This window comes from Triticum urartu, unplaced genomic scaffold (genome assembly GCF_056163025.1).
Source record: "Triticum urartu cultivar PI428250 unplaced genomic scaffold, HENAU_Tu73 scaffold2, whole genome shotgun sequence".
Lineage (NCBI taxonomy): Eukaryota > Viridiplantae > Streptophyta > Magnoliopsida > Poales > Poaceae > Triticum > Triticum urartu.
Window position 1 is genome coordinate 1,337,800 of NW_028260368.1, and position 11,126 is coordinate 1,348,925.

The window sequence follows — 11,126 nt, forward strand, 5'->3', positions numbered from 1 at the left end:
AACTTTATCCATAGAGTAGTAGTATAGGCCATACTTTCTTCGTTTTTTGATTCTCGTGAAGTGTCCTTCCTTCCTACAGCTGATAGGGAAAAATCGTTGTTTTTACGATCCCTATGTAGAAAGCCCTTTTTTTCTAGTATTTACTAGAAAATTTGATCCTCTCTTTTTTTTTTTTCTTTCTATAGTGGAGATAGTCGCACGTAATGACAGATCACGGCCATATTATTAAAAGCTTGCGGTAAGAAGGGGTTTCGTTCTAGTGCCCGGAAATAATATTCCAAAGCCTTTGTATGCTCTCCATTGCTTGTGTGTATAAGGCCTATGTTATAGAGTATATAACTTCGATCATAGGGATCGATTTCTAGTCGCGTAGCTTCATAATAATTTTGCAAAGCTTCCGCATAATTTCCTTCGGATTGAGCCAACATCCGTTACGGTCGTTCATTCTATTCAAAAAATCTCCGTTCCAAAACCGTACATGAGGTTTTCATCTCATACGGCTCCTCCCTTCTGTACATAATAGTACTAAGCGAAATAATCTATAGAATCAAAATAGAATTAGTCCCGTCTCATTATGAACCGAAAGGGGCTGGTATTTTTCCAAGAAATCTCTAGCCAACCTTCCCACAAGAGGTTTTTCTTAACACCAATGAATTCTATTAATGCTAGAGGAAAACGATAGCTCCAATAATTTCTTTGTTCTCAACGCCTCCTATTTAGAGGAATTAGCTACTTCAACGATCTTTGATGGTTATAGGGGTATCCAAAGTACAAACCTGATGGTTGTTTGTTATCCCAACCATTCTTCCCAGCCCTGATACCGATCAGGAAAGGGGTAATTTCTAACAAAGTTTTTCTCTTGTTGATTCCTATTTCTAGGTGTAGTGCTTTTCTCCCCTATGCTGCCTACGGATACTAATAGAGTAGGATTGGCCTGTAATCCATACCATACCATATCCTGTAGGTGTAACCTTTCGCTCAATACTCAAATCTACAATTGAAGTATCTGAAGCCGCATCAATCGAGGATACACGACGGAAGGAATTGTTAGTTCGCCTCACCTTCCCGAAGCGTGGGTTTGTTTGCTTTACAAATTTGGTTCTCTCTATGCCAACCCCCCTCTCTTTTTCGTAAGACTGAGGTATAGGTAGGGCTAAAAAAAAGCAAAAAAAAGAGTCAAATCGCACCATCTCTATAATAAGTAAATGCCTTTTTTTCTCCTGAGGTTGTCGGAATTATTCGCAATAAAATATTGGCTACAATTGAGGAGGTCTTATCAATGAAATTTCCATTTCCACGGGATCTAGGCATAATTCCCAACCCATTCTATATAGAATTGTTTTCATTCCTTCACAAAATAACATAAAAACAAACACATTCGATTCTTATAATTATAAATAGATTGATCCATATGCTCTACTCTAAATCCATATGCTTTAAATGGATAAGAGAGATATGGATTTTCCGCTCAGCTCAAATTGTATCCTTTTCCTTCTGCTTGGACACGAAGAGATATGAAATATTTGACTAAGACTGGATTTCATTCCACTTTCCTATTTCTGAACAACAACTTATGTTATCAACTATTTCGTGTTTTCAAAGTTATTAATTGTCTCATACCCTATTTTTGATTTCGATAGTATGGTGTAGCGTATCTTATGCAAACGGAATTCTAAGGTTTCTTTATTTTATTATGCAATAAGAAGAATTCTTCCATTTTCTTTTTCTTTAGTTGCGGGAAAACCCAAATTAAAACTTTTATTTTATAGCGAGCGCAATTTCTAGTAAAAAATCCTGTATCCTTCCACTTAGATCAAAAGGAATTTTTCCAATAGAACTATGGAACCCCCGAGTGGTTGCGGTTGTACCTGTACTGCAGGAATAAGAAAACTCGCTATTCACTCAGTTTATTTTCCATAATAAGTTATGTAGGAGAGATGGCCGAGCGGTTCAAGGCGTAGCATTGGAACTGCTATGTAGACTTTTGTTTACCGAGGGTTCGAATCCCTCTCTTTCCGTTTTTCTTAATTCATCAACGTTAAGGATCACAATGTATCAAATCAAATAACAATTTTTTCCAGCAATAATATAATATCTTATATTATCTTATTTTGATTTAATAGAAATTAGAAATTCTCTATAGCAAATTACTGTGGTATGTAAAATACACATAGAGGAAAAAAGAAAAAAGGATCCTAATCCTAGGGTTAATCAATTTTAGCTAGTTGATGGGAAAATACAAATTAATGGTAATGGTCTTAGGGCGATTTAGTTCGGGGAAAGGGGAAGGGGAAGAAAATTCTATGAACCTTTCCTTTTTTCGTTAAGTTCAAGTCTGACGAGAGTAATATTCTACAACTAACAACTCATTTATTTTGAGACCGACCCACTTCCTATCTAGGATTTTATTTACTAGTCCTTTATATTCCAACGTGTCAATCGCCAAATGCTTTGGCAATTTCCCCGGGTCCGATGAAGCAATATAATTTTGAACCAGACCTTTTGATCTTTGGTTATCTTTCGTAGTAATAATATCTCGGGGTTTGCAACGAAAACTTGGTATATTGACTATACGACCATTAACTAAAATATGTCTATGGTTGACTAATTGGCGGGCCCCAGGAATGGTTGAAGCCATACCCAATCGAAAAAGGATATTATCCAAACGCATTTCAAGTAATTGTAGTAAAACCTGGCCTGTTGACCTTTTTGCTTTTCCAGCGATATGTACATATCTAAGTAATTGTCGTTCTGTCAGACCATAATGAAAACGCAATTTCTGTTTTTCTTGAAGACGAATACGATATTGCTCCTTTTTCCCAGAATTGAATTTTTTTTTAAGATTACTTCCGGATTTAGGTGTTTTTCTAGTGAGTCCTGGTAAAGCTCCCAGACGGCGTATTTTTTTTAAACGAGGTCCTCGATAACGGGACATGAAGACTCCTTTTTTTATTTTATTGAAATTTCATTTTACACAATTAATTTCATTGTATTTACATTACAGAATACATCGAAATTAAAACTGAATTAAACTACAGGATAAACAGAGTAAAATCAACTAAAGTACCCCAAAAAATGGAATTTCATCAAAATCTTTTTTTTTTTGTATATATATTATTTATTTTATTGTTTTGTATCTAGCAAAATTGTAAGGTAAAAAACATAAAAGATCCTGGATTCTCCATTTAATTCGGAAAAAAAGAGATTCTTGTTCGTAGAACATCGATAGAGAAAAAAAAGCCGACTATCGGATTTGAACCGATGACCCTCGCATTACAAATGCGATGCTCTAACCTCTGAGCTAAGTGGGCTTACATAACGGAAATAGTGTAACAAATAGAAATAGGTATAGTATAGGAAATCCGTAAAATCTCAGATATTAGTTATTAATCTTAGCTATTAACTAGTTCTAAATTTGAAGTTATACTTATAAAAATAAAAAAATACTAAAACTTCTTAAAGATAAAGTTAGCTTGATATGCTTAACTATAGGATATTAAAAAATAAAATTATAGAATTTATTGGTATTTTCATTCGATCATTATAGACTTTATTATTTGTTAATAATTTGAGGATTAATATTTCACTAAGGGGAACATAGAGTCAGAGTAAATAAAATTGCTAATTCTGATTAGAAAAAAAGAATAAATATCAAGCGTTATAGTATAATTTTGAATACTATAAAAAAGTAAGACGGGAGGTGGGGGAGATAAAAACTTTTGGATATATTGATTCGGATTGAATTGCAAATACATCAAGGATAGAATCAATTCAATTCTGAATTGCAATAAGCAAGCGAGGTCTCTCAAATAGAGTCGAACTGAACTGCTAGACTACGTTGAGTGATGAACTCAATGATTCAAAAAAAAAACTAAGAGATGGATGAAATTACACAAGGAATCCTGGTCTCAAAGAAGAGGGAAATGGGGATATGGCGAAATCGGTAGACGCTACGGACTTGATTGTATTGAGCCTTGGTATGGAAACCTGCTAAGTGGTAACTTCCAAATTCAGAGAAACCCTGGAATTAAAAAAGGGCAATCCTGAGCCAAATCCGTGTTTTGAGAAAACAAGGGGTTCTCGAACTAGAATACAAAGGAAAAGGATAGGTGCAGAGACTCAATGGAAGCTGTTCTAACGAATCGAGTTAATTACGTTGTGTTGTTAGTGGAATTCCTTCTAGTTCTAAATTAGAGAAAGAGGGGTTTTATACCTTATACATTTAATAAACACGTATAGATACTGACATAGCAAACGATTAATCACAGAACTCATATTATATTCTAATTATAATATAGGTTCTTTATCTTTTTTAAAAATGAAATTAGAAATGATAATGATTATGAAATAAAAAACTCATATCATAATTTTTTTTTTTCATTATTGTGAATCCACTCCAATCGAATATTGAATAATCAAATTCTTCAATTAAAATTCAAAGTTTTCGAGATCTTTAAAAAAGTGGATTAATCGGACGAGGACAAAGAGAGAGTCCCATTCTACATGTCAATACTGACAACAATGAAATTTCTAGTAAAAGGAAAATCCGTCGACTTTATAAGTTGTGAGGGTTCAAGTCCCTCTATCCCCAAATCCTCTTTTATTCCCTAACTATACTATATTATTATTATTTATCCTCTTTTTTTTTTTCTTTTTATCAATGCACTTTTTTTTCTTTTTATCAATGCAATGGGTTTAAGATTCATTAGCTTTCTCATTCTACTCTTTCACAAAGGAATGCGAAGAGAACTCAATGGATCTTATCCTATTCATTGAATAGATTTCTTTTTTATTAGAGTATCGGCAAGAAATCTTGGTTATTCACTCTATTTTTAAGTTTTATTTAAGTAAACCATGCACAATGCATAGGACTACCCCCCCCATTTTCAAATTTAAAATTTGAAATACTTTAATTAATTTTTAGTCCTTTTAATTGACATAGATACAAATACTCTACTAGGATGATGCACAAGAAAAGGTCAGGATAGCTCAGTTGGTAGAGCAGAGGACTGAAAATCCTCGTGTCACCAGTTCAAATCTGGTTCCTGGCAGAGAAAAAAAAAAAAAAGATCCACCGAATAGGTATTGATCCAAATACCTCGAGATGGATTGTGATACATATTCATTAATAATATTTATTCATCTAAGTGGATAAATCTATAATATAAATATAGAGGCACTTCTTTTTCTTTTTAAAGAAGTTTTAAAATATATCTTTTCTTTATGATAAAGAAGGGGGTGAGATTCCCCTTTATTTTTTTGCGTTTCTTAATTTTGTATTCCGCTATTCCGACGAATATTTTTTTAGTCTTGCTTATCTTTATCTTATCTTATTTTCCTAGTTGTGCTAAGTAATGTGCGCGGTACAAAGTTCCTGGTAGAGAACTTCTTTGAGTCATCCTATTTTTCTGTTCATATGAAGGAAATTAATATGCGATTTTCAAAATAGGGGAATCCAAATGAAACCCTTTTTTTGCTCAGTCTATCTGGAATGCTTTTGTATAATTAGGAATTAATTATAAATAGGTATTCCGTTTCATCTAGGAAAAGAACCTAAAAATATTCCTTGACTTGAATAAAATCTGGAGTTGTGTTGTATAAGTGAGCATGAATTTCTTATCATTCAATGAGCATCTTGTATTTCATAAAAATTGGGGGTTATATAATCCTTACGTAAGGGCCAGCCTATCCAACTTTCAGGCATTAGGATACGTTTAAGGCGCGGATGATTATCATAAGAGATTCCCACCATATCATAAGATTCGCGTTCTTGAAAATCGGCACTTCTCCAAATCCAGAAGACAGACGGAATTCTAGGATTATCCTTTTGGGCAAAGACTTTTATGCAGACTTCTTCTGGATTATCTATACCATATTGTATTCTCGTAAGATGATACACGCTAGCTAAAGATCCACCGGGTGCTACATCATAAGCACATTGGGAGCGTAAATAATTGTAACCATATACATATAAAATGACAGCAATGGAATCCCAATCCCCTGCTTTTATTTGTAAAGTCTCTATTCCTCGGTGATCAAAGCCCAAAGATCTATGAACCACCTCATGTTTGACTAGCCAATTAGATAACCAACCCTGCTGCATTGTCTTCATCTCTCCCTCTTTGTATAAATATTTCACATTTCGGATGCAAGTTTGAAAGATTGCCCTGCTTTTTATTTTTCTACACAAAAGAGCCCCTCTCCTAATTCACTAATTTGTAGGAAGGTACTGAACTTTTGGATTTGAAAAAAGTTTCAGAAGATATATCTAATGTAGATGGTGATTGATAGAGCAATTCTTGCTCATAAGTTCCTGTATGAGTACTGCGCCTAACATAAAGCTTGTGACTGGTAGTAAAACATCTATTTTTATTTTGAGATAGAGTTTGATCCTCAACTATTTCTCGCGATATCTTCTTACGAAGTTTTGTTAGGGCATCTATAACTGCCTCCGGTTTAGGTGGGCAGCCCGGCAAGTAGACATCCACAGGAATTAACTTATCAACTCCCCGAACAGTACTATAGGAATCCGTACTGAACATTCCCCCTGTAATAGTACAGGCTCCCATAGCAATGACGTATTTTGGTTCAGGCATTTGCTCGTATAATCTCACTAAAGAGGGAGCCATTTTCATTGTTACCGTACCGGCTGTTAAAATTAGGTCTGCTTGCCTAGGACTTGATCTTGGTACCAATCCATAACGATCAAAGTCGAATCGTGAGCCTATTAATGAAGCAAATTCAATGAAACAACAACTGGTACCGTATAGAAGGGGCCATAAACTGGAGAGTCTTGACCAATTCGAAAGATCATTTGGTGTAGTTGAAATAACAGAATTGGAACTTGTTTTGGTCAAGTAAGGGAAACTCAATCAAATTCATAACTGTCTCAATAGAATCTTTTCCTTCTTTTTTTTTGTCTAAATATTCAGTTAAGACCATTCCAAGGCTCCTTTTCGCCATGCATAAACTAAACCAACAACTAAGATAAGCACGAAAATCAAAGCTTCGATAAAAACGGATACACCCAATACGTCGAAACTCATTGCCCAAGGGTATAGAAAGACGGTTTCCACATCAAAAACAACAAAAACGAGCGCAAACATATAATAGCGTATTCGGAATTGTACCCAAGCCCCTCCCATGGGTTCTATACCCGATTCATAACTAGAAAGCTTCTCTGGTCCTTCACTAACCGGGGCTAAAAGTCCTGAAATCGAAAATGCCAAAATAGGAATAAGGCTTGCTATTATTAGAAATGTCCAAAAAATATCATATTCGTGAAGCAGAAACATAATGTACTCCCATTAATGTGGAATAGGCGGAACTTAAATTAGTCAATTCAATTCAGCATTGTCAATTTATCCAGAACTTCTCTCTTTTCCTCGGTGAAACAAGAATCTTTTTTGTTCAAACAAAAGCGCTTAGTTTAAGTTTAGCCTTTGTTTCCTCTGTGCTGCATCTTCTTTAAAGATTCATCCAATGGAATCCCAACTCCCTTTCTTTTGGATTTCCATTCTATTTAGATATGGTGTATGTAGATCTAATTCTTATATAAAGAAAACTTTCTCGTTTCACTTTGTCTCGCTTTCTCTAGAATCTCTAGAAAAAAGAATAGCTCTATCCTTTATTTAATATTTAATAATAAAATAATAAGAGACTATTAAATAAAAATGAGAATACTACTAAATTAGAACCTAATTAAGATAGTAGGACTAATCTATGCAGTATAATTAATGAGAAGTAATACTATAAAATAAAAATAAAGAACTCTATTTCAGAACTATGAGACAGAATATTCTGTTTTCTTATTTACTCTTTACTTTATTTTTTCTATTTAAAGTTGATCAATTTACATAATGTATCTATAAACAAAGTAATAAATATACTTAAAACAAAGTAGGAATTCGCAAAATGGATAAAATCATTGCAGTTATTATAGGGAAGTCTAGAGATATCCTATTTGAAGGAGGACGGGATTCAAATCAGGGAAAGGATCCTTTCTTCTATTGATTGATAGAAATTCGTTTTTCTTTTCCTGTCTGTATGATTTTGATTTTCGATGAATGAGCCTTTGGTAATGCTTTTATCTCTATTCTATGTCGCAGGCGCCTATCCAGTCTATAAACAAATACTAATGAGAAAATGAAAACTATACTAAACTAAAGAAAACATAGGATAGAGATCCTAAAATCTAAAAAAGGGCATATTAGGGCTATACGGATTCGAACCGTAGACCTTCTCGGTAAAACAGATCAAACGGATTATTATCGAAATGATTTGAACTGTTTCAAAGACCCAACATGCATTTTTTTGCATTGGGCTCTTTCATAAACTGATTTAAAGATCAGTTAGTCCACCATAGTTTTTCTTTACGGAAAGATAATGAGATGGCTCCCTGTGCTCTGATTGATTTTTTGTATTATGATCTATCTAGGAGCAATACCAAAGTGTTTCAAAGGAGGATTACCTTGACTTAGGTCTGCCTCCGGTCTAAATTAAATCAACCTAAGTGAAATGGAGTCTCTATCGTTCCACTGCAAGAGTTAACTATGAGACTTCATACACCTTAAAGTTCATAGAACGAAAAGAAGTTTTTTGGAGGCCCTTATCCTCATTACGCCTAGCATTTAGTGGGCTGGATATTTACCTTATCAACTAGCAAATCCATAAGGGTTCTATTTGATTAGGCACCTGAATTGGCACCTGAATCGGACTGAACCGACTGTTTGTCAGGCTACTGTTCTCCTATTCTCTCGAATCTATGAAGTAAGACATTGATTTTGCAATAAGATCGATTATGTTCATTGCATAATAAGCTCCTTTGAAAAGCATTGGCGCACGTGTAAACGAGTTGCTCTACCGAACTGAGCTATAGCCCTTATCAGAGATATCTTAACATATAGATAATTTCTTGTCAAGATGAATATTTTCTAATGCCAGAGGATACCCCTTTGATCTGTATCTGTTTAGTATTTAGTTTAGTATTTAGTATATAACAGACCAATAACAGAGCGGTATTGCTTAGAAAAGGGATTCAATATATAATCGATCGAAGTAATGGGTCTTCCTTTGTGGTGATAAATTGCCTACTTAACTCAGTGGTTAGAGTATTGCTTTCATACGGCGGGAGTCATTGGTTCAAATCCAATAGTAGGTAAGTAGGTAGAAAAATTACTAGATAGCATTGGACTTACTTCGCTTCGCTATCTAATAACTTTTTCTACCCCTCTTCCCTTTTTCTTTGTATCAACTATAAACCACTGGATTGTCTTCAATTGGATGGGGGAATCCAATTGACAGCCTCGATTCGTATCCTAGCTCGTCTGAGAGCGAGCTTCGCTTCAACCAAATCTTTCGTACCCTCAGCTTTACTCAAGTTAGCTTCGGCTATTTCAAGTGCCTTTTGAGCTTCTTCCGGATCAATATCACTACCCAGTTCCGCATCATTTCCTAAAATGATGATCTCATTATTAACTATTCTCGCAAAACCGCTCCACAGAATCGCTGTTAACCATTGGTCGTTGAGGAGGCGTATTCTCAAAGGACCCATATCTACTGCTGTGTTAATGGGGGCGTGGTTTGGTAATACGCCAATTTGGCCACTATTAGTGGATAAAATGATTTCTTTCACTTCACAATCCCAAATAATTCGCTTAGGAGTCAGTACATAAAGATTTAATTTCATTTCTTCGATTTGTTCTCCTCTTCTAAGGTTATAGCTTTCGTGCTAGCTTCATCGATGTTACCCACCAAATAAAAAGCCTGTTCAGGTAGGCCGTCTAATTCTCCGGAAAGGATTAGTTGAAATCCCCTAATAGTTTCCGCAAGAGCAACATACTTTCCTGGAGAACCAGTAAAAACTTCTGCCACAAAGAACGGTTGTGATAAGAAACGCTCAATTTTTCTTGCTCTTGCTACAGTTAAACGATCCTCTTCCGATAATTCATCCAAGCCAAGAATTGCGATAATGTCCTGAAGTTCTTTGTAACGTTGTAAAGTTTCCTTAACTCTTTGCGCAGTTTCATAATGTTCGTTGCCAACGATCCGAGGCTGTAACATAGTCGAGGTTGAATCTAAAGGATCTACTGCTGGATAAATACCCTTGGAAGCTAATCCTCTGGAAAGTACGGTAGTAGCATCCAAATGTGCAAATGTTGTGGCAGGGGCAGGGTCGGTCAAATCGTCTGCAGGTACATAAACTGCTTGAATCGAAGTTATAGATCCCTTTTTAGTAGAAGCAATTCTTTCTTGCAAAGAACCCATTTCTGTACTAAGAGTAGGTTGATAACCCACTGCGGAGGGCATTCTCCCTAATAAAGCGGATACCTCTGATCCTGCTTGAACAAAACGAAAGATATTATCGATAAATAAAAGCACGTCTTGCTTATTAACATCTCGGAAATATTCCGCCATAGTTAGGGCAGTTAAACCAACTCTCATACGAGCTCCCGGTGGTTCATTCATTTGGCCATAGACTAGAGCTACCTTTGATTCCTCAATATTTTTTTCATTAATTACTCCGGATTCCTTCATTTCCATATAAAGATCATTTCCTTCACGAGTCCGTTCCCCTACTCCACCGAATACGGATACGCCCCCATGAGCTTTAGCAATGTTATTGATTAATTCCATGATCAGTACTGTTTTACCTACTCCAGCCCCCCCAAATAGTCCTATTTTTCCTCCACGTCGATAAGGAGCTAAAAGATCGACGACCTTAATACCTGTTTCAAAGATGGATAATTTCGTATCTAACTCGATAAAGGCAGGCGCAGATCTATGAATAGGGAACGTTGCACTACTATCTACAGGACCCAAATTGTCAACAGGCTCCCCAAGAACGTTGAAAATTCGTCCGAGAGTAGCTCCACCGACCGGAACACTGAGAGGAGCTCCCGTGTCAATCACTTCCATTCCTCTCATCAACCCGTCCGTAGCACTCATAGCTACAGCTCTAACTCGATTATTTCCTAATAATTGTTGTACCTCACAAGTCACATTAATTTGCTTATCGGCAGTGTCTCTACTCTGGACTACCAAAGCGTTATAAATATAAGGTAACTTGCCTGGGGAAAAGTGACATCCAGCACGGGTCCAATAATTTGATCGATACGACCTGTACT

At 35.6% G+C, this 11,126-nt stretch overlaps 1 non-coding gene across 1 annotated transcript; it reads right to left on the reverse strand.

Moving 5' to 3' along the window:
• Nucleotides 1–3,238: 3,238 nt before the first annotated feature.
• TRNAT-UGU (transfer RNA threonine (anticodon UGU)) lies at nucleotides 3,239–3,311 on the reverse strand. Its single transcript has one exon. It is a non-coding gene; the product is annotated as a tRNA-Thr (tRNA).
• Between the last annotated feature and the right edge of the window lie 7,815 nt (nucleotides 3,312–11,126).